Source organism: Equus asinus, chromosome 16 (assembly GCF_041296235.1).
Source record: "Equus asinus isolate D_3611 breed Donkey chromosome 16, EquAss-T2T_v2, whole genome shotgun sequence".
In the NCBI taxonomy this organism is placed as follows: domain Eukaryota; kingdom Metazoa; phylum Chordata; class Mammalia; order Perissodactyla; family Equidae; genus Equus; species Equus asinus.
The window spans coordinates 13,444,566-13,471,820 of NC_091805.1; the positions used below are offsets into that span (position 1 = coordinate 13,444,566).

General features: G+C 42.2%; 1 protein-coding gene across 7 annotated transcripts in view; it reads left to right on the forward strand.

The window, feature by feature from the left end:
- The window catches only part of ST6GALNAC3 (ST6 N-acetylgalactosaminide alpha-2,6-sialyltransferase 3), a 497,431-nt gene that overhangs the window by 160,583 nt on the left and 309,593 nt on the right, over positions 1-27,255 (forward strand). The gene's annotated exons all lie outside the window — the stretch shown is intronic.

The following is a 27,255-nucleotide window of genomic DNA, read 5'->3' on the forward strand; positions in this document are numbered from 1 at the left end:
GGAATTTTCTTATCTGTTGCAAGTATAGAACTATTACAGGCAGGCATTGCCTCATAATGTCGTGTTTCTAAAGAAGGTTTCTGAGCATATGGTTTAGACCTCAAATTTTTAAAAATGACAGTTCATTTTCTTGGATATTGGAAGGTATTTTAATACCTATACTACATGAATATGGTTTTATTATCACCAGTCAAAATGTCTTGATATTTCTTAATTTAAAGAAATTCTTTTTATAGGAATTACATTGCCAAGAATTCACACCAGGACACTGATGTGGCTTATAATAGTGGTTCTGAAGCTTGTGTGTTCATCAGAATGAGGTGAAGGGATCTGTTAAATATATAGCTGTCCTGGTCCCTCCCCACTCCTGGAGATTCTGATTTAGTAAATGTGGGGTGGAGTCCAGGCAGCTAGCTTTTCAACTAACCCCATGGACCCTTCTGATAGTACCCGATTTAGTTAAAAAAACTTTCAAGTGTCTTTAGCTGTGCTCTTCCGCAATACAGCTCCTCGTCCTGCCATGTGTGTTCCGGTAAGTCTCTGCCCATTTACTCTTTCACTGAGTCTCTGCTCCCGCCCTGTCCCTGGGTTTTTGGCCTACACCCACTCTACACTAATGAAAGCCAGTAGCTTCTAAAATGGGCCTGGAGTCACAGTCCATATAAGCTGAGAAAGAATGATAGGTTATTCTGCTGAATGATACTGGAAAGAAAGAGTGTGATAGAAGCCTAATGATGTTATTTTATTTTCTGTCTAGTAGCTTTGCACTCTGGGTGCTTTTCCTTTCATTAAATGGAACCTTATAGAGAGTCCTTCTCGATAAAGCAGATGAACGTGGAGCTGCTCTGGCTGGCAGCCCTGCCCATTTGGCCTCCGTCTGACTCAGACACTGGTGTTCAGGCCCCCTTCATGCACAGGAAAACTGCTGTGACCTTTAAGCTTTTGTGTCCCCGCTAAAGGCAATGAGCATATTGCAGTGGCTTTTTCATGTTTAAATTGTCTAGCATAACTGGTACGTTCTCAAACTAGAAGTGGCCCTTAATTAAAATGATTCGCATGTAATCTAAACGGTTCTTCATCATAAACCCATCTCCAACTTTTATAGTGAAATTCAATTGTAAAATAAGATGAGGTGTTAAGTTTAATTTTTTTTTGGAAGAAGACATTTATTCAGTAAATATTTAGTAAGCACTTTCTAGGTATGACACGATTCAGTTTATAAAGTACAGAGTACCTCTTTAAAAAATTGCATAATCTTTAAATTGGATGCCAAATATTCTCCTCAAATATTGCTTCTTCAGGCCCTTACTTCCTCAGCTCTTTAAAGAAATGGGCACCTTTAGTGTGGATGGGTTTATATCCAGAGGATAATTCCAGAGCCATCAGGGCTTTAGGCTGCTGGGGAAGGAAATCGATTTTATTGTCGCTTGAAGGCTCCCCTGGGATGAAGGAATATTGGAGGTAGTTATGCAGTCTAGAGGATGGACTTCTCAGAGGTTTGGAGCTTGCTTAAGAAACAAATGATCTCTGACTTAATTAAACTTCTTTTGACTGCCTGTCATATAGAAGGTCCTGTGGGAGGGCTGGGTGTGCATGGCATTTGAGATGTGGCTTCAGCCCACAAGGGGCTTGTAGTCTGGCAGGAAATAAAGATCTGGCAATAAGAAAATACAGTGAAGCCAAATGAAGTGTTCAGACTCTCCCCACTGCAGGATGCATAATGTGATTGAAGAAAAAGAGATCACCAGTTTACACCGCACTCCTAAAAGAACCAACGAGTTGTTTTGGACAAACTTGGGACCCTTGAAATTTACTTCCTCCGAAATTTTCTAGTGAAGGGAAGGCATTAAAGAACTCTAAACTCTTTCAAATGTGGTGGGAATGTCTTGTTTCTATGAGAAAATTTATATTCTCCCTGCCTTTTCAGTCCTGTTTTCCTATCTTGTATGCTATAAACAAAACCTCATTCAGGAAAATAAAAGATGTCTGCGTGTTCTGAAAGAATATGGAATTATGACACTCAGCTGAAATGACCATGATTTCTTTTAGGAGATGAAAAAATTAAATAAGTTAGAATGAAATGCTCTAGGTTACCATTTACTTACAAAAAAATCAGAAGCAGCTGCAGCAATGGAACCTTCTAATGGCAGAGGAAATCAAATTCTGGATGCAGTAAGGACTGAGGACTTTACAGACGTAAATGGAAGATAATGTAAGGGTAAGAGCGTGGGCTCGGAGGAGAGACTGCCTGAGTCTAAACCCTGGCTCATCACTGCCTGGGAATGGCTACTTAACGTCTTCTAGTCTGTTTCAGGTGATGACATCTATCACATGCATTGTTGGGTAAAGCCCTCAGCATAGGGCCTGGTACCTAGCCAGTGCTCAAGAAATCTTAGCCATTATGGTCACCACCATCACCACCATCATCCTTCTCTAAAAAAAATTAAGCCCTTCCCTCTTGGGTAAGTCCATAATTTAGTACTAATGGCTCCTTTTAAATAGGTTAAAAGCAACCAGCACTCCACAGATTGCAGTGGGGAAATTATAAGCAAAATGGGTGCCCTGACCTATATAGTATTGATGATAATTCCTCTGTCTATTAGTACATAAATACTAGTGCTGAGTAAACACACTGTTAAGCTGAATTTAATTAAATTTGGGTGGTAGCATTTTCACTCTTTTTTTTTTTTGCTGAGGAAGATTCCCCCTGAGCTAACATACATACCAGTCTTCCTCTAGTTTGTATTTGGGTCACCACCACAGCATGGCTGACAAGTGGTGTAGGTCTGCACCTGGGATCCAAACCCAAAAACCCATGCCACTGAAGCAGAGCGTGCCAAACTTAACCACTACCCTATGGGGCCAGCCCCAGCATTTTCACACTTGGTAAGCTTGTATTTATTTACTCTGGTTTACAGAGCAGCTGAGGCTGTCCAAAAATCTAGGAATCTCTTTCCAAAATTTAAAATTTTCTTCTTCATTCATATAGTTGCTCTGGAGCCTATGATGGCACTCCAGAGAGTGAGTAGAAACTGGGCTGTCTGACCTCCTTTCTCAGTCTCTTGCTCCCATTTTGCTTTTTTCTCTTTTTCCAACCGAAGGATGCAATAAGTAGGCTGTGTTCATCAAGCTAATTACCTCAGGGCCTTAGAACCCGAAGACCTCTGAGTGGCCTGTGATCATGGCAAGCAGGAAGGCTTGGGGACCATGCTTCACCTTTGAAATGGTCCTGGTTTGAAAATGTAGGAGGGAAGCTGAGCAGCTAGAGAGGACCATGTGGCTGCCTCATCAGAAAATGTCGAAATGGGAAGACGTTGGAACAGAATATCAAATGTTTATTCATTGGCCCACGCTCTCACAGGTACCTTCCTGGAACCCTTCGCTTATTCTTTGTGAGGTGGCCCTTTAAATGTCAATCTGCAGAAGGATTTCTGTTTTTAGCAAAGGCTGATTTCTAAAGCAATTAGATAGTAGTTAAAGTAATAGCCACGACTTACTGAGGGCTTGCTATGTGTCAGGGACTGTGCTCGGCACATTGCTCACATCATCTCATTCAATTGGGACATCCTCCCTATGAGGTGGGGTCTTATTATCATCACTTTGTAGTCGAGGAAACTGAGGTTTAGAGATAAGTAGCGGGTCATAGGTAGTAAGTCACAGAGATGGGGTATGAACCTGGATCTGACTGCAAAGCTTGTGCACTTCACTGCTTTCCTATACTCCTTCACCGATGTTTCATGAGGTACAGTTTCTACTGAAGAATATCTTAGTTTGCAGATAAATCAGGGCAGGCCTAAAGAAAATTAGGTACAGACAGATTAAATTTAATGTGTCCATCTCTCTCTTATTCCCCTTGGGCTCATTTTTTCATTTAACAATCTTTTTTTTTAAAGGATTTCTTTTTTTTTTTTTTCACTTAACAATATGCCATGAACATCCATTCAGGTTAATGCATGTGTCTGTCTTTTCATGGCTGCATAATATGGTTTAGATACACCATAATTTATTCAATCATTTTTTATTGGATTGGATATGCCACAATTTATTCAATCATTCTTTTATTGATAGGCATTCACGTTATTCCACATTTTTGCCAATTAGGTAAATTTTTTATATGCAAGCTTCTGTTGTCTGCATCTCAGTTGCTATGTGATGAAAATTGAGTATTGGTGATGTCTGGACAATCAGGAGACACAAGCCCAGTGGTGAGCACCTGTGTGGTGGAGTCAGCCAGACCTTGGTCCAAGTCCTGCCTTATCACCCACCTGCTGTGTGACCTTGGACAAGCCATCCAACCTCTCTCTGTTTCTTCATAAGAAAAATGAAGTAGTGCCGCTCTCAAGAAATAGCCCGGAGGACCAATGGAATACTGTGTACAAAGGGCCTAGCATAGGGCCAGGCAAGGAGCAGGTGCTACACAACAGGAGCAACCACGTCGCCGGGTCCCAGCAAAAATGACCTCTAACGGGAACTAGGACATGAGTTCTCTGAGCGCAGGACTATGTCATTCATCTTTGGGTCTAATAATAATAAAGACTCAATAAATATTTGTTGATTAAAGATGTTTGAAAACTTAACTACTGTTCTGAGCAATATTTGCCTGTTCTTTCCTATATCTTTATTCTGCCAATTGCTGAACCACATTTCAAGAATGTCTGGGACGGAGAACCTCCAGTGGTTTAAAAAATAGTTTTACAGAGGAATGTTTTTCACATGGGAAAAAGACAGGGTAAAATTTATAGAAGCCCTTGCCTCACAATTTTCATTTACCCAAGCCATGTGTTTATGACTCCAGTGTCTGAGCTCTTAACCACTAACCCATATTACTGTAATAATGATGACATGATGACAGCTAGCATTTATTGAGCACTTACCATGTGCCAGAAAAATGTGCTCAGCACCCCTTACCAACCACCCCCTCATCATCACAGAAATCCGGTAAGGAATATACCCTCATTATCCTCATACTTGGGGAAACAGACTCATTGTGATGTTTTGCCCAGATTTGCCCAGGTTGGTGGGACCAAGACTCTAACCTAGCTCTGCCTGACACCAGAGCACCATGCTAATTCCATGCCATGCTGCTGTAACTATGTATTATTGGGTTCAGTTTTTATGGAAATTTAGATTTCTAAATATATGGGAACCTTTATATAATACTCATGGGAGTAAAAGAGCGATATACAAAGGGCTGTAAGAGAAGAGTGTTGGTTTGTCAGTTTTAATGCCTCTTCTTTGATGTTGATATTTGGATGATCTAAGCAATCAACTTATCATCAATTTAGATTAACTAAGTTGGGGTGTGACAAAAACAACATTCAAGAGACTGGTCTGGCCACGTTGTATAGAATGAGGTAGAGGTGGTGAAGGCTGAACCGAGGAAGGCAGCTCCAGGCCGTTGCAGTCAGGAGGCAGGAGGTGAGGAGATCTGGGGTGAGGGAGATGGCAGTGGAAATAGAAACACATTGGCAGATGTGAAAAACGTTATGGGACTTACAACAGGCAGTAATTAGACCTTCTTCCAGGGGTGGGTTGTGGGGAGTGGGGAGCAGGGTTCCTCCTTCAAGATGTCATCTGTCCCGCTATATTAGAAAGGGGTGCTCCTGAACATTTCCTACTTCCTTTTCAAAATTTTAGGGAACATTCACAGGAGGTATTCCCCAGCCTCTTGGAGTGATGTTGCCTTTGTGTCTGTCCTAGAGGAGGAAGCACTTCCTTCTACCTGACACTCACTGGGTCCCGGGTTGTGTGGTGATCTGAAGGCCGCATCTATGGCCTCAGGCAAGGGCTCTCAGGAGCAGCATGTTAGCTGAGTTGCCATGTTCCAGATCTGATCTTCAATCCTGTGAGTTCAGAAAACGGTTTTCTTCAGATCACACAGTTCAGTCTCTGCCTTCAGTCTCTGCCTTGTGAAAACTAAATTGGAAGAACTATGCAGAGGTTATGGCCCGAGTGCTCTGCACTCTTAACTGCGTAACCTTGGGTAAGTTACTTAATCTCTCTCAGCTTCAGTTTCCTCGTATTAGCGTGGGAACTTCCTTGTAAGATGCTTTGTTGATTAAATGGATTTGTGTGTGTAAAGCCGTTAGCGCAGTGCTTGGTGCATAGCAAGTGTTCGATAAACATTATATGCTGCTGTTGTCATAACCGATCTATAAGTCAGAATTAACTTAGGCGATATCCTTTTTATACAGGTAACAAATGTCGATGCGAAATAACCAATAGCTATTCTATAGATAAGAGAAATGAGGTGAGTTTTACTGAGCCAGAGAGGATTATAACCTAGGAAGGCCTTAGTGTTCTAGAGAAGCATGGTTTTCAGTACGGTCTTATATCTTTTTAGAACAAAGAACATATGTTAAACACACCTAGGATACATTTTCAAAGTTTCAAAGAGGTATTTAGCTGTAAATTAGCCGGTCAACATGACCCTGATGTCAGGAAAGGGACTGATATGGGGGAGGACCAAGAGTGTTACCAATAGGGCATAGGAGGGGAAGTATGCATTCTTTTTTTTTTTTTTAAAGATTTTATTTTTTCCTTTTTCTCCCCAAAGCCCCCCAGTACATAGTTGTGTATTCTTCGTTGTGGGTTCTTCTAGTTGTGGCATGTGGGACCCCGCCTCAGCGTGGTCCGATGAGCAGTGCCATGTCCGCGCCCAGGATTCGAACCAACGAAACACTGGGCCGCCTGCAGCGGAGTGCGCGAACTTAACCATTCGGCCACGGGGCCAGCCCCGGAAGTATGCATTCTTGTCTTGCGAGTGCATCCTTTGCTTTAATGGTTAACGCAGGTGTACAGTGTATGTTTGATAGGCCATAAGCTGAAACAGTTTTGAACCCAAATAGTTACCCCATGTACCTCAATATGAAAATCTCTTGTTGCAAATCTCAAATCCCCATATCAAGGGCTCTCTGTGCCCTCTTGTCACCTCTTCTGTCCCCAACCCCCTTTCTCTTACTGAGGTTACTGGGAAACTGAGTTGTTAATCAGAAGGTAGCCCCATGAGCATGGAATCAGTAAGGAAAGGAGATCACTTAGGCGTGTAATACTGAAACTCTGGGAAAGTGACACAGTACTCAGGCCTCATAATAGCAGTTACCTTTCTGGTAATGGAATTGGTTTCGTTTCTCAGCTCCAGTGTCTCATTCTTTAGGACACTGCTGAGTAAACACATTTCCCCGCTCTGAGCATCTCGGTTCTCTAATGTTCATCCTCGGCAGTTGACATATTCTTTCTGCTGAGATGTTAGCGTCTCTCATTAAACCAAAGTCAGGGTCACCCTTCTCGTGGGCCCGGGAAGTACTCTTGTTCTATCTTTTATCTGTTGATTTGCTTTGTGCCTCAGTGACATCTTGCAGTGTCATACCAGTGAAATACCATTGTTATTTTGTGCAACGTACGGAAACCATTGCATACTCCTGGAGCTAGAAGGAGCCACAGAGATTGCCTCTGTCTCCCTCATTTTACAGATGAGGAAACTTACTTAAGAATGGTCTGGAATTCTATTAGAACAGGCAGAGAATGTGTCAGGAGGGAGTTGGGGTTAGCTCCAGGCAGCCACATCAGCATAATAGTAGTAGCTTCAATTTTTCTTCATACCGCACTGAATTCATTTGTTATAATGAACCTATCTATCTATAGATATTATAGCCATCAAATTATCTTCAGTAACTAGATAGGTGTTATTAGTTTAAAGCTTTAAGACACATGAAAATACTTTGGTTCACCAAGCACGTCTGCCATATGCACTTAAATAGATTCTTCACTGAATGGTAATTGTAGTAACTGCTGCCCTACTCTTGTAATATCTTCTATAAAAATAATAATTTGTGCTTCAAATGTCTCTTTCTGTGAGTTGCTCAAAGTACTTTTCAGGAATCACTTACTTAAATCTGTCCTTTGAGACAGTATGTGGAATAGTTTGCAGTGGCTTAGCTCGTGAGGAGCTGGGGGAGGGTGCCAAGAGCACCTAGGATCCAAACCTAGACCTGGTCTTGTTCAGATGTGATCCTTATACATCATGTTAGAATCGCAACTCGTGTGCTCCAAGCTGTTTCTTATTTATTGAACTAATAGATCCTCATTGAACCCCTCTGAAATAATAGCGGTAGATATTGTGACAGGTGATTGAAACAAGATAGAGAAGTCTTTTTTGGCCCTAGAAACGTCGAACTGATTATTGATGAAACCATACCCCATGATGAAACCAACCTCTTGGCTGTAACTCCAGTGCTTTTTCTACTAGGTTATATTACCTAGAGATGTGTTTTCCTTGATAACATAGTGGTGCTTTAAAGGGGTTGTCTTTATCCGTCTGGATTACAAAAAATAAATTACCTAGTCCTCATTATATGAAGCTAGTTAGCTCTTTCAGGAACATCAAGAGACCGTTTACAGCATCCAAAAGATAAAACTCAGTGCCATTTTGCTCCAGAAATGCTGATACAGCATTTAACTTTGACTACTGCTTTGAAGGAAAAAAAGCCATTTTGGCTAGTGTGATTAAAGCACAATTCAAAATTGACATGACAGCTTTCAGTGACAGACGTTTTTTGGGCACAATTCAAGTTTTAGAGACCATTGTGGCTGCACTGGCCATCAAGGTTACCAGTAGGCAGGTCATGATGCTTATGTGGGGTGGTGATATTGTTACAATGTCATGCTCTAAGCGTGTTACAGGATAATAACCCAGCATTGCTAACCATTTTAAATCAAGGCGAGGAGTTTCACTTGTAACATTTCACTTCAATGCACAAACGTTCAGGGCTCAGACTCATCCCTGCTGCTGTTTTCCTTCCTCCCTGTGTTTTCCTGTCCCTGCAGCTCCCCACGTTGATAGCCTGTGAAAACATAAGTGCCCACAAATGAAACTGTGTTTCCTCTCAGTTCTTCACCACAAGCATATCCTTTCATCAGAATTAAAGTAAGAGAAAATGAGACAAAGATCATTCTATTTATTATGGGTTCTGTGGCTGGTGCTCATTGAACTCATTCCAGTGTGTAAGAGCAGGGATTTTGGATTTAGGCAGACCTAAATCCAAAGCGTTCCATCCTAGCTCAGCCACTTACTGGCTGTGTGACCTCGGTCCAGTAAGTTTCCTTGTTTATAAAACGAGGAGGATAATAGTTGCCTCATCGGGTAATTATGAGGATTAAATGAAAGTGTGGATGAAGTCTCAAACTTGGGGCCTAGAATGAAGTATTTTTCCATAAATGGAAGTCTCAGTGTTTCTCATATTATGGTATGTGTAAGTGTTTGTGAAAGCTTCGGATTCTTGTGCTCACTGCCATCCCCCTCCAACGATTTTGGGGCAGTAGGTCTGGTTAGGGCCTAGGAATCTGCAGTTTCACAGGTAGATTGTCTGAGGATCATAGTTAGAAAAACCATGCTTGAGGTTCTAAGCAAATGGGCCGTATTTCGAGTTCTTCAAGCTTTTCTGGGTTATGGTCAAATTCTCCCAATTTTTCAGAGAAAGAAATTGCAACTTTCAGGGGTCACTTCACCAACTGAAAATAGCCAGTGGTAGAAAATTAGATGTTGTGGAACCCATTCATTCATTCATCTGTGTTATTGGGCATCTTCTCTCCGGGAAACCCTCTCCTACCTATGCAGAACACAATGACAGAGAGGGCAGGCGCGGAGACAGAGATGAGCACTTTGGTTTCCTGGGACCTGGGGCTCTATTTCCCAGGTGAGCTCTTCCTCAGTATCAAGATGGCTCTATCAGGTAAGTCTGTAGATCCTTTCAAATCCCTACTGCCAGGACTCCTGCCCTTTCTCCAGAAAGATGTTGGGTCTCGAAGAAAGTTGTTTTGGAGGAAGTAGAGCCTAAAGCCTCTGTTTTGTTGGGACTAGACCCTGCATTCCTGGCTTAGACTAGATTTGCTTGTACTTCTCAGCACACGTGGAGCACAGGCTCTTGAGGCAACAGATGTGGCCTCCTGCCTACAAAGGCAAGGCCCTCTAAAGCCTAGAGGATGAGACTAGGTCTCCAGGGATAAAAGAGCAGCAGTTGCTCTTAGAGCCTGTCTAACAACTGGCTCAGGAGGTACCATCTCCAGTTCTGGCTTCTCTGCTCCGTCTTGATTCTAGCCACCCCTTTGAACTTCCTGTGACTACGCTCCCTGTGGGTATACTAGCCACTAGCTGCTCTCCCTTTGTCCCACTTGGGGCAGAAACAATCCAAAATGGTGAGAACCATCTGACCTCTCATCTCCTTTGTCTCTCCAGCTGTAGGTTAGGTTCTGTGGCTGTCCACAATCTCAGGCACAGTTGCTCTTTAGGACTAGTCACATATGGCCCAGGGAAGCATTTTCTTTGGATTGTGTCCCATGCAGGGCCAGGCTCTGGTCTCCTTGAGGGACAGCACGGTGAATGGTGAGAGAACTGGGCCGGGAGCTGGTAATGCCAGCAATGCCCCTCTACTCCAACCAGCTTCCCAACCTTGGCTCTGAGTCCCATGTCTCTCTGGGGAGTTCCAATTCTCCTTCCAGCCCAGAACTATTGTGGGGCAGCAGCAGACACTGCCTGGTTGAGATCTCTGTCCTACATCCTGACCTCTTTGACTCTGGTCCCTTAGCCCTAGTTACCTTCTCCAGTACGGCTCCTCAAGGCCCTACCTCTTGATCCTGACCCCTTACTTGATGGAACCCCAGAACTGTCTGCCTCCTTCTTCCAGCTCGTACTGACCTCCTGGACTTGGTCACTAGTCTGTTTTACTTAAGATCTTGTTAGGTCTCCCTAGCAAGATCTTAAGTAAGCAAGATCTGTCCCCTCCCTTCCCATCATCCCGCCCAAGCTGTGTCCTGCGACTGTCCAAAGTCGGACGGGGCAGAGCTGCATTCCTCGCCATATTGTCCCCTCTGCTTCCCTCTTTCCTTCTCTGTGCTAGAGAAGAGCACCTGCGTTCCCATGACTGTTCTTTTACCAGTTTTTCTTCAGGGCCCAGCTGAAAAGGAGATAAAGATTCTGAAAGAAAATATGTCAGGACTGAGCTGAATAGGACTCTGACCTTCATAATTCTCAGATTTGAAAAAAAAATACGTATTTTCTGAAGAAAGTACAGTATTATCTTAATTATCACCTCTGTAAAATTGCTAACGGTCAGAAGCCCAAGGAATGGCTTTGCTCTGACTATGTGTGATGTGCAAATGAAATGAATTCATGGCTACTGAGACCCTAGGTTTAAAATCAGCTCTTTGTGAATCGAAAGCAGCCAATATTCTGTAAATCCTCCCCAGATAGGGTTTCTTACAGACATACTTGCAGACTCTGTAATGACTGTGGCTGCTTTGATATGAGGATGTAATCAATATCTCATGAAAAAAGATTTCAACTTTCTATTTTCCCCAGTATAGAGAGGAAGGGAGGAAGTACGCAATGTTCTCATGTCCATCTGACTCAGCGACCAAAATGCTTTATAATTTTTTAATTGATTCGTCTGGAAAGAGTCCATTCCCTGTAGAACTCACAGATCTCCATTTTCGTGGGGAAGAAAATTGTAGTCTTATCCCCACAGCTGCTTGAAATTCCATTATTGATGTGGTGAGCTCTTTGTTCCTCATTTTGATACAGAAAAGATATTGAACTGAGGAAAATGCACGAATATATCTTTCTCCACTAAAAAACCGAGCAGTGGTAGTGGTGCTGTTTGTTAATTCAGGATTTGTTTTGCTTTGCCAAATGGATTTGCCATTAATTTCACTCAGGCCACACAAAACTCTACATCAGCGACATGCAGAAGTAGATGGGATTGTCAAGTAGTTGCCAGCATTTGTCTCGGGGATGCTTGATGCAGATTTAAGAGAGAGAGAGAGAAAAAGTAAAAGCAATACATTGGGCTGGGGTGCCGGAGCCTGGAGGTCAGTGACTGCCACTCCGAATGGGGGACGCTTTCCTTTCAGGGCCCGGCCTGGTGGTAGTTGGCCTTTCCTTCAGCCCCCACACCAAACAAGTCGGTAAAGCCATGCATGTGTGATCTTGATTTGAAGAGAGAGAAAGGAATTGGGTCTCAGATTCTCAAACCTGAGGTACTTATGCACTAAACTCTAAGAGGCATTTCATTTTTAACTAGCTTCGTGTTTCCCATGGTTTGACAACAACCCAAATAAAATACTTCAGGAAGAAAAGTAGAGCTGCTGGAAATTAAGGGCAATACCTAATGGCTGAATGAGTTGGACACCCTTTTCACTTGTTGTTTTGATGCGATTGTGCTTTCCTTTATACAGCCTGGTGTGCTCTATCGAATGGTGATGTTCCTGTCATCTGAGGCCCAACTGAGGGCTCCTTTGTCAGCCCCCTCACCCACCAGGGACCACCCAGATCACTGTGGCACCAACACCACACATTTTGTTGCCTTGTTTGCTGTCCCATGTTTAATTGCTTCATGGGATTTCCTGTTATTACTATAGAAAGATTGTATTTCACTGAAGGAAGAAAATTTGACTTTGTTTTGGGCTCAGACTCTAAGCCGTGGTCAGCTGTGAAGAAGCTGGGAACCAAATTTGCAGCCTATCTTCTGCTAAGTGAATAGAATTGTGTGGCAGACGCTGTGGGTCATGACCCTATTCCTGGCTTCATCACGTTGTTTCTCCTGTCTCCTCTTTCTCCTCATTGTCTATCGCTTCTAAGCCTCTTTCAATCCTTTTAGGGATTACATGGAGTGTCAATAACCTTCCATACGCTAAACCAGGGGTCATCAACACAGATGCTTGCAACCCCAGGCTGGTGATGGCATGACTCAGCCCAGGGAGGAGGACACAGCTCTAGGCACTGTGGCCACACTGCAATGAGGGCCCATTGTTTTCAAACTTTTAGATTTTTCAAGAGAAGTCAGAAATCCAGAGTCTTAAGTAAATCCCTCAGTTTTTAAAGTAAGCATCTAATGTGTGTGTGTGTGTATATGTATGTATATAAATGTATGTAATATTATATATATTCTTTGGTGCCTCTCCAGCCCCTCAAAAAATATTTGGCTGCCATATTCGCTTGTGCACCACTGGTGTGTGCTGTCTGCTTTAAAGTTTTCTTTGGTGGCTGCCCAGTTATAATGGGATTGACTATCCTACCGTGGCCCTCTTAGTATAAGGCCACGTGTATTTGGTTACTTGCCAAGTGCTGTTTGCTGATCAGCAAAAGCTTTTGGAAGATTCTGAAAGGAATGGAAAAAGGGAAAGCTGGTTACTGATGTAGGGGAGGAAGACTTTTCCTCTACCTAAATGTTCATCTGGCTGGAGAACGAATTAAATTCACATGAGACAGAATAGCAAGAGAAAATTAAACAAAGCTTTATGAGGACCATGGCCCGGGGCCTTTCTTCCCGAAGGAAGAAAGGGCACCAAAGAAGTGGGGTGCACAGAGTGGTTATATACCCCCAAACAGGGTGTTTCATATATGATTGAATTGTCCCTCCCACAATAGTCACAAGATTGCCCTGTCTGCACAGCGTTTGATGGACACAGTAGGAGGCAAGTCTGTTGTCTTGAGCTGGATGGTCACAGGTGAGCGCAGCAATCAGTTCCTAGCCTAAGGAAAGATGCTTAATCCTGAAGGAAATGCCAATGTTGGGAGAGGGAGAGAAGTCAGTTACAGGAGGTTACCAGACAAGCACAATAAACAAATGCAGATTTAAGTCCTTGCCTTTGGTATTGATTAAGAGTTTCTAGAGATATCTTTCCAGATGGAGAGTTCCTTTACAATGTAAATGTCTCTTACAAAGGGTAAGTAAATTCTACTTTTCAGTTGCTTTCCTGTCTGCAAAGAAACCAGCCTCAAATAATCCTCATGCCAAAGAGACATATCTTGGGGTGGCCATTTCCAGGTCCCCACACTGAGTTCTGTAAAGACTCTGGCCTGTGTCATGTCCAATATGAATACATCCTCCAAAATCCAGGACCTTGCTGATGAGCCCTGTCTTCTCTCCCAGACTCTGACTGCTCTAGAGCGCTGTGACTTAGAGGGGACCCCAAGTGTACGTGTGCCTGAAACCCAGCGAGGCCGAGTCCCTCTCTTTCACTCTTATGTAAAAGCATCAAGTTAGGGTCATAGCCATCCTCCACAAGGTCAGAATCACTCCGAGGTTTCATCATTCCAGATAAAGGATTCAGAGGCATTGACATCAGTGCTCCCCAAATGCTGGATCCTGGGAAAGTTTTCCTGACCTACAGCTCATACTGTGAGAAAAGAACAAACGTTTCATACAGTTGAAATTAGTAAACTTGTTTTGAGATTATGTGCCTATTATTTCCTGTGAGTGCCTCAAAATAGCCTGCTGAGGAGGTCTTTTTAGAAAGATGGCATTTGCTTGACACAGTAAAAACTTGGCAACCTTAGAATGGGTCCTCCCGTCTCTCCTTATTTCTTCATTTCTAGATCGCGTTGGTCTGTGAAATTGAAAATCCCCTGGCCAGACTTGAGCCACGCCCTCAGCTGAGGAAAGGCAGGGAGAGGGAGGGAAGGTGGGATGGCCAGGACTTCCATGTCCCTCTCAATGCAAGTGGTCGCCTTTGCGAGGGGAGCATGTCCTCATTCAGTCCATACTTGAAAGAGATTTATCTGAAAGTCGTTGCAAGCAGCTCAGGTTTTGGGGGTTTGACCTTTTCGAGTCTTGGAAAGAGAATGTATTACTCTTGAGAAACAAAAGATTTTATTGGCAGTGTGTTTGAATTCAGCAAACAGACCTGGAGGTGGCCCCAAGGGATGATGGGCTCAAAGAACGTGGATGACACTGTGTAACTTTGACCAATGACAAATAAAAATGGCAAGCAATAGGATATATTGGAGTATATGAGGAAGCCATTTGGTATAAACCTAATTCGGCCTGACCTTGTCTTTCCAAAAGGGCCTGACCGAGGCCGTTGAGCGTGCATTGTATATCTGCTTTAGAGATTCCCTATGGCAAGAGTAAAAGGCCCTTGAGATGAAGGTGCAACTTCCCTTCCCCTCCCAACGTTGGCGTCTCCTTAAGGATAAAGCATCTTTCCTTAGGCTAGAAACTGATTGCTGCGCTCACCTGTGACTGCCCAGCTTGAGACAATAGACTTGCCTCCTGCTATGCCCACCGAGATAGCAGACCCACTACCTGCTGTGTCCATCAAGCGCTGTGCTGACAGGGCAATCTTGTGACTATTGTGGGAGGGACATTTCAATCATATGTGAAACACCCTCTTTAAGGGTATATAACCACCCTGTGTACCCCCACTTCTTTGGAGTGCTCTGTTCCTTTGTGGAAAGACCCTCCCGGGTTATAATCCTAAGATTTAAGCTCAGAATAAACTCACCCAAATTTTCATTTATAGATTGGTTATGGATTATTTTCGTCGACACCTATTTCATATGAGCATTGCCAAGCTGCTTTTTGGGCACTGGCTGCCTTGTTTGTTTTATAAATTGATCCTAATATTGATTCCTTGCTTGATGGCTATGGAAAAGAAGTCTCCCTCCTGTTCGAACTCACCTCTGTGTGGGTCACCTTTAACAAATGACCGGCCTGCTTATCACAGAAAAGTCTCCCCACTCTCGTTGATTTGGCAAGTGACTTCCTTGCTGAGAGTTTTGCAAGCTGTGGAGTGGGTGTAAGGGGGTTTGCTGTAATGGGAGAGGTTAGGAGAGAGGATCCTGTCTCCATTTGAAATGACTCTTAACTGATGTTACTTGTTGGAACCAGAAGAACTTATTCTGGGAGAGAGAGAGAAATTATTCATAAATTCATAATTATTCACAATTATTTGTTTAGCACTGCCTCTGTGCTAGGCTCTATTCCAGGCACTAGGTCTGTAGCAGTCACTAAATAAGACAGATGCCCATGCCTGGCCTCAGTGGTCTTACACTCTAGTGGGTTGAAACAGACAGAAACAAACCCCACAGCATAGAAGCACATTACACAGTATGTGAGAAGGGGACAGTCTTGTGTGGAAAATAGAGCCGAGTAAGGGGGTAAAGAGTACGGGAAAAGGGATTGCTATTTAAAACAGGGTGATCAGAGTAGGTGTCCCTGATCAGGTGACATTTGAGTGATGACTTATGCTTTAAAAAGACTACTCTGACTGCTTCTACTGGGAAAAGGCCAGAGAGGAGCTCAGGTGGAAGCATGGAGACCCCGAGGAGGCCGTGGCAATAATGCTGGGAAGAGATGCCTGTGGCTTGGAGCAGGCTGGTAGCAGCGGAGGTGGTTAGAAGCAGTCAGATGCCAGTGTATTTTGAAGATACACAATGTGGATTTCTGATGGATCAGATAAATTTATAAAGTTGGGAGGGACTTTAGGGATCGTTTAGACCTCTTCTGAGGCCAGGTAGGGAACTTGAGTGAAACTACCTGTATGATAATAGGGGCTTTTCAAAACAGAATGCTTTACCCTACTTATTATATTAAAAAAAAAAATTAAAACACCATGTAAGCCAGACTAAATGCGTCTGCACAATTGGCCTGTAAACTTCCAAACTGCATCCTGTAATGGTTAAACTCCTTCATTTTACAGATGAGATGTCCAAGGTCCTAGGAGGTTCATTGACTTGTCCAAGGTCATTAGGGCCAGAATTGGCATTGGATCCTCGGGCTGCTTTGTCTGTCTGTAGTCCTTTGTTCTTTCATAACATCTGTACTAGAACCGTGAGTAGCTTTTCCACCTCAGTATCACTCTTTGAGTGCATGCCAGCACTGCGGACTGGTGGGCACTGCAGGGAGGGGAAGGATAACAGGGAGGACCGGTGTAAAATGGGATCAGAAGGCTATACTTTGGGCAACTTGATGGATAGATCAGTATTTACATAATAGATAAGAGGGTAAGTGTGGGGGAAGGAATGGCCAGTTAAAGTGCTCAGAAATTCACTTATAGTCCTTCCAGTGACAAAATGCTCATTTCATTTATAAACGTAAAAAAATTTTAGCATTTTTTTCTATTATAAAAGACATACATCCTTCTATATAGGATAAAGGATATATTTAATATATTTAATATATATAATAAAGAAGGTATTGCCAGTAAAAGAATGTTGAGAAAATTAGATATTTGGGGAAACATCAAGTTGTAGTTTCATTTCATATCATGATAGAAATAGACATCTCCATGGATAAGAATTTAAATGAAAAAAATCGTAAAAAACTCTAAGGAAATTTGGTGAATATTGATTTCTGAATAGAGAAGGATTTTGAAGGTTTCAAAGCAAAGAAAAATAGGAAAAAAACCAGATAACGTTTATCACATAAAAAATTAGAAGAGAACTAGAAAAATATTCACAACACATATCTGACAAAAAGTTAATAACTTAAATGTAAAAAGGTTATATATAATTTGAAGGAAAAAGCTCCAAACATGAATAGATAATGAAATTGAGAGCAAGAACTCACAATTCACAAAAGAGGAACTACAAGTCGCAAATAAACTTACAGGAAAATGCATAACCTTCCTGGTAATTAAAGAAGATGAAACTGAGACTCCTGAGACACCATTTCTGTTTGTCAAATTGGTAAAAGTTAAGTAAAATTTTTAATACTGAGATCTAGCATGATAAGATAGACCTTTTTGTACATTCCTGGTGTAAATATTTCCTGATCCATCAATCTGGAAAGCAATATGCAGCATGCATTGACAGCCTAAGATATTAATACTCATCGATTCGTTAACCTTACTTTTGGAAATTTATCCTAAAAAAAGAAAAAGCTAAAATTTGAGCAAAGATTTACATCACGGCCTTATTTACCATAGGGAACAATTGGAAACAATGTAAACATACACTTAAGATATATGAGTACATTCAGCTGTGTTCATCTGCTGGAATGACGTTCCTGGAAGTTTAACTCCCACGCACACAGTCCTCCTGTCACTCCTGTGCTTTATGCACTGTGAAGGTCTATTGTGAAAAACCTCTGGCCATTTCCAAAGCCGTTGGCATCCCGCTGCGTCATTCAGTGGGAGCATGTTGTTTGGCTCAGGAGTGAGAGTGCCATTTGTTACAGAAACTTTGGAACCTACATAAAACTAAAAGGAAGAAAAGACCAGCCGTAATCCTAACATCCAAGGTCAGACGTAGTTAATATTTTAGTATTTTCCTTTTTAATTTTTGTAAGACATATTCATAAAGAGAATTTTACTTCGTTGTCATCTGTCAATAATGAAACACTTCTTTAAACTATGCACAGATTACATATGTGTGCACTTGTGGGTGTGTATGTGTGCGTATACATAAGCAAGTTTTTTCTTAATTCTCCAACTTAATACTAGAATTTGAACCTATTCCAACTCACTATTAAATTTTTAAAGTGTTTATAAAGATTCTAATTTACTCCTGTTAAAAACACACCTGTGCAGTGAGGTTGGAGGACCCAGCTGTGAAATCTGTCTTTGTAAATCTTTTAACAGCACAGTGGCCCGGGGCAAGGTTGGGATAGCCTTTCATGGACTTGTCAGCCCAGTCTCTCCCATCCTCCAGTACTTCGAGCATTCCACTTTGCTCAACTGTATCTCTGATCAGCCTCTTCTCCCCTTACTCATCATTCCACATCAGGAATCCACAAGTAAGCAATTCATAACCTTGAGTGGAACACGAGTTAAAGCTATTTCTGCGGCCCAGACTTCTTCAATCAATAAAAGAATGTCAGCAGTTCTATAGTCAGAACTTATTAAATTCTAATATTATTCTGATATTTTTTAAAAAATGCTAGCTCCAGTCGTCTCTGTCTGATTTCTAATCTCTGAAGGAGACAGTAAATGCAAACATAGGCATGTGAAGGCGATGGAGGTGGAGACGGGGTGCTTTGCCAGGGTGCTCTCTTACTGTTTTCTTGACAAACTCGTGTGATTTACGTTACTGGAAGACACTTTCACCAACAGTTGGGGAATGTTGAACTTCATCTTGTGGTGAATTCAAGCCTGGCGGAAGGCCGTTGCTTCTCTAGGAGATGGAAAAATGTCACTCTCCGAAACCACAGTGGAGCCTGGAGAACTGCTTTGTACACTGGGTGAGGGGATCATGGCATGGCATCCTGTAGACAGTGACAGCGACTTCCTGTAATATATGGAGATGGTGTTTTCCGAAATGTTTAGTGCAGTTCTAGTTTCTCGGCTTGTGATAGATGTGCCTCTAGAAAGATTTGTTGCTCAAATGCATTCAGGGAAGCATTCATTGCAGATCTTTAATATTCTAAGGTGTGTGTGAATCAATAAGAGTAGGTTGTAGCATACAACCTTTCCTAAACCTAGATGCACATGAAACCTGTCTTCACCGAGAGCAGTGTTTTCTGAAGCTTACTTCGGAAATTCTATTTTGGGGCCTTGCCAATGTAGCAGATTTGGATCTTGGTCCACCAACTCAGATATGCAAGAAATAACACATTTTATTTTTTGAAATATTAAATTCTAATTTTAAAGCCCCCATCCCTGACAGGTGGCAGCAAATGTAACCCTGCCCTTTCTTGGGGCTCTATCCCCACCTGTTAGCACTGTGCCAAAGTTCTGGTCATTGCTCATTTGTCCGCTCTTGACCAGTTGCGTCTTGTCGCAGACAGTGCTGAAGAACCATCCTGAGGTCTTTCCTGGACAATACTTGAGTCTTCACTGCTGGAGATGGGGATGTATCTCTTTTTTCCCCTCATGTCTCTTTCTCTCTTTACCCTGGAAGTCTTTTTCCTCCCTCTTCTTGAGTATATCTAGCATTAAGTTCTCTTGTTTTGTTTTCTTCTTAGTTGATTTATTTTTAGTATTTAAGAAAATTACCCTGTCCACTATGTATGTATTTTAAACGACAGAAGATTTACTGACTTATATATCTGAGTGGTCCACAGGTGAATCAAGCTTCAGGATTGGTTTGATTCAGCAGTTTAACAGTGTCGTCAAGGTACCAGTTTCATCCTTTTTCTATATTGTGTTGACTGTGATATGATGTTATCCTCAGACCTATTCCTTTGTTGGGGGAAAATGGCTAAAGTGATTCCAGGTTTTATTTTTGCATACTACATCTTCCAGAAGGAGAGTGACAGCTGGATTTGGGTAGCTTCACAGAATGTGAAGAATTCTTCTTTCATAATAACTCCCATCATACCTCTCTTAACATCTTATTGGTCTTCACTGGATCCCACAAATCCATTAAATTACTTAAAAATATTTTGTATGTATGAAAGAATATACTATGTAACATACAACATGTGTGAAGAATCATATGATGCAAACTCGTGGAGCTACCACCCAGTTTGGAAGGAAAGTCTTACCAAGTCTATCAGAGGCCCTTTCTAGTCCTCCTCAGCTTTGGGCAAGTCTCTTCCCCCCTCCCCACCCCTGTGCTTTGTTCTTCAGGAATGTCTTGGCCTTTTGCTCTTCTGAAGAAACTTTATAATTGGCTTGGAAATTTCCAATATTTTTATTGTATTACATTAAATGTATAGATTTAGGGGAGAATTGTCATCTTTGTAATTTTATAATATTGAGGGTTTTTTTATCTATAGCTTTATATATCCAGATCTCTACTAATTTAGGTCTTTGTGTCTTCAGTTGCTGTTTGAAATGGTATCTTTCAACATCACGTTTTCAAACGATTGCTGGGCATTCTTTTTTCTGCGGGCTATAGGGCTATAGTGTTTACATAAGACAAGAAGAGCCTTTGATATCTAATCACCTTTTTGACTCGTCCATCCCCAACACGAAGAATGATAGAATTTGCCTACCTGCTGGAAAGCAGAAGGAATGAAAAAATAAAGGAAGAACAATACAATTTAAAAGGAATTTTTAGTAAATTTGGCTGCCACACCTCCCTGATCTTATTAAACCTCATGTTCAAGGTAGGGGTTGTTTCTCTTACTTTAATGGCAAGGAAACCAAGGTTTAGAGAAGCCAAGTAACTTGCTGGAAGTCACACAGCTAATATATTTACGGCAAAGGCAGGATTTAAAATTAGGTGGGTTTTACTCCAGTGGTTTCATTCTTCGCACTGTGCTTTCTCTCAGGCAATAAGAACATTTGGAATTTTCTAAGCAGTGAGTACAAAGACCAGAATGGATAATCCATTCTATAGCCCAATTATGTGACACTCCACCCCCTCAAAGTCAGCAGAGTTTTGATAACACTTTATCCTACTCCTCTTGTCACCGTTGCTGGCTAAGGAGGCCATCTGGGCCCGAGGGAGGAGTTTTTGCACACCTGAGGAAGCAGATAGCAGACATCACCAGCGCACTGCCCCAGACTGCATTTCAGTGCACGTACTTGGCTGGGGAACTGCAATTGTAAGGCAGGAGTCTGTGTGGAGCCTTTCATATTTTCTTAAACAGTCAGTGATGGAAAACTCCGATAACAACTCAAGTAAAAACTTATGGCTGTGAAAAGTCTCCTCTGTAAATTCAACTGGCAAAGATTCTCTGCTGAATACGGCCTGGATGCCTGAGCCCCGTGTTCTTTGGTGACAAAATTACCACAAGTCATCTCTCCATCTGTGATCCTGATGGGTGGAATCTTCTGCTAGAAGACACCATTGTTATCAATCAACTCACACTATCCAACAGGCCTCCAGAGCTTCAGGGACGGGGGTTGTTATTCAAGAAACTGAAGGGAGGAGCCTTTAGAGGGGAAGACATGACTGGTGTTCTTGACGGCTTGTCAGAGCAGGTAGTGGCCGTAACCAAGTGAGTGCAACACTTTTGACTGCTGGGTTCAGCTGTGGAGTAATGTCTGCCAGTGGCTGTCTGAGGCAGCAGTGGAGTCCATGGAGGCCATCGCCTCCGGTGGTCTCCCTGCTTTTTACAGCCGGAGCACAGCTGTGACTCCTGCACCAGGCACGCTGACCTTGGGAGCCTCACCTGGGGCTCCTCGGGATCCAAAAATGAAACAGGAAGAAAGTTTCCAAAACTTAATAGAGATCTTCTTCACAGATGCAATTTCAGAAACTGGGTAGACATATAGGTTATTCAACTGGAGGAGTTCTGAATGTTTTCCTACCATAAAGGCTTTGTGAGAAAGTGGGTGCTCAATAGACGTTTTTTTCTGTCTCCTCTCCTCTCTTTCTTGCCTCTCCCTTTACCCCTTCTCTTCTGCCCCCTGCTCTTTCTTTCATCTGTCATTCTCTTTTCTATTCCTTTCCTCCCCCTTCACTCCTCCTCTTGCCTCCATTTCTCCTATTTCCCTCTCTTCTATCTCTTCCTTCTTCCACCCTACCATTTGTTATTTTCTGAGTCAGTGATGCCAAAGTAGAAAGTTGGAAAAAATTTTAGAATGCTTGTTTATGTTTGTCTTATTTCATCAGTTGTATATGTCTACTTTTTATGTGAGTAAATTGGGGATATGTTCTTAAAAATATATTACTAATGGAGTAAAGAAATGCTGGAGACTGCTGCTCTCAAATGTCCTCTTGTCATCTTGGAACTACTGCATCCTTTTCTGTCCTGGTTGATGGATTATATTTCTTGTATAGTTCTTTCAGCATTTGTTAGTTTTGGTAAATGAATACTTAGCATGCCATTTTGGGAGCCAACTTTGTAACTGTTTCAGTCAGGGGCGAGGACCATGAACTTCTATTGGCAAGCCCCTGCTTGCTGCCCCCAGAGATGGAAGATTGAGTTGGACGCACCACAGGCAGGCAGGGGCTGCTCCTGTGTACTAGCACAAAGGACTCTTGTAAGAATTAAGTGAAGTAATGAGTATGGAATTGAGAGTGAAATTAGGCATAGCTGTTATCACCATTATTAATATTAAGTGCATGATGTGGTACAAAGATTTGGCCTCAGATTGACCTCTGTTCAAATTCCAGCTCAGTCACTTGCTAGCTGTGTAAATTTGGACAAGTCACTTTATTCTATTTGAGCCTTTGTTTTCTTCTTGTAAAATGGAATCGATGACACCTGTTTATGAGTTAGTCATAAAGACAGAAGAGATAATATGTGAAATCACCTAACACAGAGTAGATGCTCACTGAATATTGCCTGCTTTCTCCTTACTCAAGTCTGTTCCTTGGGCCCAATGATACGTATGTGTGTATGTATTTATCAATCAAACACTTACCTAGTGCTCACTTCGTGCCATTCACTATTCTAAGCATTTTTGACGCTTTAATGTCCTAATAACCCTTTGAATAATTACTATTATTACCCCATTTTACAGTTAGGGAAGCTAACGCACAGACAGATTTAATAGCTTGCCCAAAGCCACATGGATCGTAACTGGCAGAGCCACTAACTGATATTTGTGTGAAGACACCTTAATGCGAGCTTTTTTCCTTTTAATTGAAAATATTATTACCCTAAGACATTGCCTAGAAATCAATATGGATTTTTCTCTTGAGTCTGCAAATTTTCTCTCATAGAGGCCTTAGGAAAAACAGCATGAAACAAAAGCACACTTAATTATGAGTTTATTTTCTGTGTTAATGTAGTAAAGGGGAGAATGAAGGCTGTAAAACACGTTCTCGTTCGGTTCCAGGCTGAGGGAGGCCTCAGCCTGCAACCCGGCTGCTTTTCAGCCGTGAGACTGGCGGGGGAAGCTGCCTGCAGCCTGCGGGGTTGGTGCCAGCTGCTGCCTCAGTGTCTCCACGCCCCTCATCTGCACACTGCGCGCACAGGGCGCAGAGACACACAGATGGGAATTCAAGCGGGGCCAAGAGCACTGCGGAAAGTGCTGGAAGTGAAACCTGGCCCACAGTCAGTGCCCGTGTGTTTCCCCAGCACTCTGGAGCCCGGTCCAGAGAATAATGACTACAAACTGGCTGTGGTTTGGGTTTATTCAGCATCTTGTTCTCATTTCCAAATGTTTGGTCCTTGGGAAGCCCTCAAACCTCACTTTGCTTCTCAATTATACTGCCTGTTAAGGAGTTTTCAAGGAAAATGTTAATTCGCGTGGCCTAGATTCATTATTACTTAAGACCATTAACATGTTTTTAGGCACAATTGACAGTAAGGAAAGGGAGTAAGGGACCATATATTGAGGACATACCAGGTGCCAGGAGCTGTGGTGGACATTTCTACCCACATTGGCTTAATCGATGACAACAGAGAAGCAGAAATACCTTCAGACAGTAATGAGAAAGGTAAGAAAAGTGTAATGGAGAAAGCAGGACACATGGAAAATGGAAATGGAAAAGGTAGGGCGCATTTAAGTCTTTTTGATTCCAAAATCCATGCCCTCAAGTCACCTGAAGTGATTAGAAACAATATATAATCGCCTTGGGTGAGGAGACAAAAATTATATTACGTGTGTTTCTCTCCTCCTGCCTCCTGAAGGAGCTCCGGCTTTCTCTGTTCAGTTTCTTCCTTTCTTTTGTCCTGCCTTGAGAGGCTGGTTGTATTAAGCTTTCATTATGGATTTCAGGGCAGAGGGAGGGGAGGAGGGGGCAAGAGCTTGTGGACATATATACATATTCATATGTGTATTTATATTTTATATATATATATAATTTCATACATGATAAACATATAGACATTATAAAATAAGATTATACCATGCTTAATCTTTTGTACCTGTTCTAAACCCTCCAAGATTATTGTGAACATTTTTCCAGGCCAAAATGTTTAAAACTACATTATCATTTTTAATATTGTCTAAAACTCTATACTCAGTATACACTGATACTTGATTATTGGATATTTAGGTCATTTTCAGTTTTAGCTTTATCAACAGTGCTGCTATAACATCTGGAAAAAGTCTTTTTAAACGGCGCAAATGCCCATTTCTTGAGGAAAAGCTTTATTATGATTTTTCTTAAGTCAGAGGAATTATCTCCGTTTTTCGAACTAATTTTCTAAAGCACTGGAATCATTCTTGCCACGGTATCTTATGGAGGACCCACTGTGAGAAGCTGTAGACGGGGCACTTCCCTCCAGGGGTTTCCCTCTTGCCCCGCAGTGACCCCTGAGCCTCCACACTACCCAGAGCTCCTAGCACACTGTGGTAAGACCCCTGAGCTAGCCGCTAGCGTTGTTTTTTTCTATGATATTATTTGCTGATGTTACATAATACTGGAAATTTGTCTTTTCCTTGAAAAGAGGAAACACCATTTTCTTTTTCTAACTCAACGTTGAGTTTCGTTGTGCTACTTTACCAGCTGAATTAATAATTTTTATTTTTCTATTGATTTATATATACTATAATAGAGCCCTTTTTTTTAAAAAAAGTTGGCACCTGAGCTAACATCTGTTGCCAATCTTCTTTTCTTTTTCTTCTTCTCCTGAAAGCACCCCCAGTACGCAGTTGTATATTCTAGTTGTGAGTGCCTCTGGTTGTGCTATGTGGGATGCTGCCTCAATGTGGCCTTACGAGCGGTGCCATGTCCCCGCGCCCAGGATCCGAACAGGCGAAACCCTGGCCCGCCGAAGCGGAGCACGAGAACCTACCCACTTGGCCATGGGGCCGGCCCCTATAATAGAGCTTTTATATGTAAACAAACTCAAACACATTCAGGCAGTCTGCAGTAGAGCTCACTGAAGTGTTCCGTAAGCCTGAGCAGGGACAGGAGGCCATTCAGTGTCCTTTATCCCATCAGCTTAGGGGAAGGCACGAGGGATCAGGACCCGGATCTCCTAGAAGTCAAGAAGAAAAAGAAAGTCTGGCCTGGTTGGTACAACTGTGCTTCTCCACGTCCTACCTCTTTTGATCTCCTCCCTTAAGTTTGGGTTTGAAATGTTAACGCAACCCTTGTTGACATGACTTTACGTGGTCACATTCTTCTCCTGTGCAAAAGAGCCATTCTTCCTATGTTCCCCATGTTTCTTCAGTGATGATTGGGTGGAGAGGAGGAGGGAAATAGAAATACAGGCACTAGCCTTGGTGTTTTCATTGCATTTCTTTTGTTTGTAACCGCCTAAGGGGAACCTCTCTTAATGAGCATGATCGAAGCTTGCTAATGAGTAAATAGGTAATGTCTTTTCTTCAGATGTTGGGATTCAAATTGTTTGGAAATTTCACATGTTGAACCTAACTTATAGACTTCATGTGACCATGCAAAAGGGAACCTTCATGAATATGTGATTAGGATCCTGATCTCTTTGTCATTCATCCTTTCTGTGTCCTTGCTTGTTGGAAGGTGAGAATTTCATGATTGGTTCAAACCAATGGAAATGTCAGAGCACTGAGTTAGATATGCATAGGATATTGAAAGGACAGAAATTTATGCTTTAGAGTATTACCATTATTAGATTTATAATTTTAAGTTTTTCCTCTAGTCTTATATAAGGTGAATTGTTGACAGGTCTCTGACACCGGAAGGAAATTAGAAGGTAAATGTGTATAGGTAATACCAACAGATCAGAGAGGGAAATCTATCAGCAAAGGAAAGCAGATAGGAAGGAGATATTATTGTAAGCCAAAACTGGCAAAAAGGAAGGGTTTGGGGCCAAAAATGGTCAAATAATCCTTCCCAAAGTGAGAAATCTTTTTAAAAGAGCACTTTGGACATATTTTCTATTCTACTGGGGGCGGTAGAAATAGATAGGAAAGTATGATTGAAGCAAGTGGGAGTTAGTTGTTTTTCAAAACTTTAACAAGCAAAAAAGCTCATTTTTTTCCCCAATTAGTAGCATTAAGATAAATTTAATGTGCTGACTTCCTGGGATTTGTGCCTTCAATTTGTAAGCTTTGCTGATAAAGAAGAAAATCAATTTCATTTTATTCTATTTCCCAGGTAGATAGCAAAAAGCTTAGGGATTTGGGGGGGACTTTTTAATTAGGACTATTATAGAAACAAGTTAAAGAACCAAATATCAAACCCGAAAACTCTCTCCTGTGGAGAGAGTGTGGATGATGGTTAGGTTTGGAGGCAAATGATTATTAAGGGTTCTCATGTAAGGTTTCTCAGTCTTCACAGGCTGAGGTGATCAAATCCAGTTGCTCCTGACCCACACCAGTGGCATTGTCCTGCTAGCCCCCTGAGAAGACAGATGAAGCTTTATTATGAGTGAGATGCCAAGGCGTCCTCAGAGAAATGATGGCAGACGTGAGTCCGGTCACTGTGGGGTGCCAGTACGTGTTTGTGGATGAGGACGTGGATGGCCACCCATCCTGCTGCCTTCCCCCAGCTAGCTCTCCTGGTAAAAGAGGCAGGAAACAAGGCAAGGAAATGACATGTGAGTCCTGCCCCAAGGACTCACCCCCGGGCATCAGCTGCATCTCCAAGGCGGATGTCTGGTGGACTAGACCTGGCCACGTGGAGAACGCCTTGTGTCTACCCTAGAACTGAAGCAGGCAGGAACACACACTGAGCTTATTTCTGTCCCAGAGCTCTCACCAGAAGCTTAGATCTTAACATTCCAGCATCAGCACAAGTGTTACCACCCTCACCCGTGAGAA